Below are 3259 nucleotides of genomic sequence, written 5' to 3' on the forward strand. Positions count from 1 at the left end.
CGGGGGGCTGTGGGGGCTCTCCCTGCTGCCCTGGTGACCCTGGGCACTCCCACGGGTGGCAGGGTGCCCGCAGGGGTGGCACCTCGCTGAGCCTGGGGGCAGCAGGGCGCAGTGCCATTCCCAGTGCCAGTCACACACAGCACGGACTGATGTCCCCATGCCAAGCCCAGCTGGTGCAGGTGACAAATCCCCCAGGAGCCATCCCCTTGCATGGCCAAAATCAAGATTTAAATGCACAAATCAAGATTTAAATGCATAAATCCAGATTTAAATGCACAAATCAAATGCTCCTGTCCACCAACAAACCTTCTCTCTGCTCCCTTGTGCTGGGGACACTCCAGCAAGGCTGGGGCACTGCAGAGGACGGAGCCCCCTCACTTTTGGGGTGCCCAAGGCCTGTGTGTGCCCTGTCCCAGCCCTGTCCCTTCCCAGCTGCTTTTCCCTGAAGCTGTTCTCCCTCAAAGCCAGCCTTGTGCTGCGCTCCTGGCAGCCAGAGCTCTTTGACGGGTGGAGAGCCGGCCCTCGCTGACCACCACCGGGCTCTGGACAGATCCCAAAGCTTTTCCAGCTTGTGACCGCTGCTGAAAGGGCTCATTTCTTCCCCTAATGAGCTGCAGCCCTGGCTGGGGGCACCGCAGCGGCTCGGAGCTCTCGCAAGGTTGCAGTTTATTGCACGTGAGCAGTCTCTGTTTCGGCCCGCACGTTCGAGGAAGGAGTCAGAGCTCTTCAGTTCTCGGTCTCAAGGTTAAGAAGAAGAAGAAGAAGAAGAAGAAGAAGAAGAAGAAGAAGAAGAAGAAGAAGAAGAAGAAGAAGAAGAAGAAGAAGAAGAAGAAGAAGAAGAAGAAGAAGAAGAAGAAGAAGAAGAAGAAGAAGAAGAAGAAGAAGAAGAAGAAGAAGAAGAAGAAGAAGAAGAAGAAGAAGAAGAAGAAGAAGAAGAAGAAGAAGAAGAAGAAGAAGAAGAAGAAGAAGAAGAAGAAGAAGAAGAAGAAGAAGAAGAAGAAGAAGAAGAAGAAGAAGAAGAAGAAGAAGAAGAAGAAGAAGAAGAAGAAGAAGAAGAAGAAGAAGAAGAAGAAGAAGAAGAAGAAGAAGAAGAAGAAGAAGAAGAAGAAGAAGAAGAAGAAGAAGAAGAAGAAGAAGAAGAAGAAGAAGAAGAAGAAGAAGAAGAAGAAGAAGAAGAAGAAGAAGAAGAAGAAGAAGAAATGCTGGACACACCCAAGTCCCTCCATCTTGCCCCCAAAACCCCTATTCTAAAAACCCCCAAACCTACTTTTTCACCCCGTGATAATTTGATTATTACACTAATTAAACTTGTGTGGCTTTCAGATCTTCAAACAAAGCTGGTAATTTGTTCCAGGGGTCATTATCAAACCCGCAGGTGCTCTGGGCTGTGTGCCAGGGTCTCTGAGCCCCCTGACGGGGTCCTGGCAGCTCTGGACACCCGGAGGGATGCGCTGAGTTCTGACACGGAGCAGCCAGGCTGAGCAATCTGGGCGAGGGACAGCGAGGAGCAGCTCCAGCCCGGCCAGGGGCTCACCCAGCCCCTCCTGACACAGGAATCCCATCCGAGGAACCTCCAGGAATGGCCACACTCACATGGGGTGGGCGTGGGGGGGTGGAAGAAGCTGCAGAGAGTGTCAGGGGTGGCACTGGCTCAGGGGGAGCATCCAGCTGTGCCAGCAGAGCCACCTCTGCCCAATCTCAGCCACGGGACAGACACGTGCACAGCTGGCCTGGCCTGCAGAGAGCTTCCTCCTCGTCCTCTTCCTCGTGCTGTGAGTGCAGGGAGCTGGCAGGAGCTGCGTGTGAGCCTCCAGCTGGGAGAGGCGCATGGAAAACGCGCCGGGAGCTTCCCCGCAGCCAATTCGTGCCCCGGCTCGGTGCACATGAAAAACTCATTCAAGGAGCCACTTGAAAACAGCCTCGCTCTCCCCTGGGCACACTCGGGGTGTCAAATGATTCCCAATCATCCAAGAAAGTCTGATCAGCCTTGGATGGGTGGAAAGAATCCGGCTGGCTGAGTGAGCTTTGGATGCAGCCCGCAGTTATTAGGAAGCAGCTCTCAGAGCCTGCAGCCGGCAGCTGAGAGAAGTGAAACTCTACCCAGGTGTTAGAGATCCTTAAACTGGGAAGGAATTTTTCTTCCCCTTGGCTCTGGAACAACAACAACAACAGCACTTTTTTTTTTTTTTTTTTTTTTCTTTTTTACTTTCTTTTTTTTTTCCTTCCAGCCTATTTCAGAGCAGAGCAGGCGGGCACTTCTCCTCCTCCTCCTCCTCCTCCTCTTCCTCCTCATCCTCGCTGGGGTTATCTGCAGCTGTTTGAGGGCAGGACTGGGGGCTGTGCCAAGGCTTTGCCCCTCTGCCCTGGGGCAGTTCCACCGTGGAGCTGCAGGAAGCAGCAACGCTGAATTCACCCCACAGCCCGGCCTCTGCCAAGGGGACTGTGCAGAGAAGGAGGAAACTGGCAGCAGTCCTGGAAATTTAAAGCCCTTCCACCGGCCCGGTGCTTTAAAATAAAAACTATTTGTGATAAATTCATGAATTCATATCACTCTGCCTCCCTGAGTCATCCCAGTCGCTCTCCCTCTCCGCCGATGGGATCCGTGGAAGCAGCCCCGTGGATCAGCACAGCTCTGGGCCCCGAGCTGGGGGTGTAATCCCCAGATTGCCCCGATCCCCCTGGTCCCAGGGACAGCCCCGAGGCTGCCAGGGAGGTTCCTGCTCTGCCCCTGCCTCGTGCGGCTCCTTCCCGGAACGCGCCTGCCCGGCTCGAGCGTTTCTGGGAATGAGCTCCCGGCTCTGTTGGTTTGGGGAGCCTGCCAGGATTGGGGGGGATTGGGGGGAACAGTGAGGGGCCCCTGCTTTGCTTAACCCCTTCCCTGCCAGCGCCAGCTCGGGGGATTTGCTCAGGGAAGGGCCTGGAGGAGGGATGGGCTGTTTGGGATGCAGCGGCAGAACTTTGCGCATCCATCGCCCTCTCCATGTCCAAGGAGTGTCCAAGGCCAGGCTGGAGCGCCCTGGGACAGTGCAAGGTGTCCCCTTGCCCTTTGCCCTGCAAAAATCCCTTTTCCCTGCCCTGGGCTGAGCCTTCACTCCCTGAGTTTGAGCTGCTGCAAACACAAAATTGGACGAGCAGGGTGTCCATGAGGCCTTGGTGGATTCAGGAGGATGCAGTGGGAGCTGACCCATCCATCCATCCATCCATCCATCCATCCATCCATCCATCCAGGGCCGCTCTGTGGCTCTTCCTGAGCGTTTCA

This window comes from Geospiza fortis, unplaced genomic scaffold, assembly GCF_000277835.1.
Source record: "Geospiza fortis unplaced genomic scaffold, GeoFor_1.0 scaffold14, whole genome shotgun sequence".
In the NCBI taxonomy this organism is placed as follows: Eukaryota; Metazoa; Chordata; class Aves; order Passeriformes; family Thraupidae; genus Geospiza; species Geospiza fortis.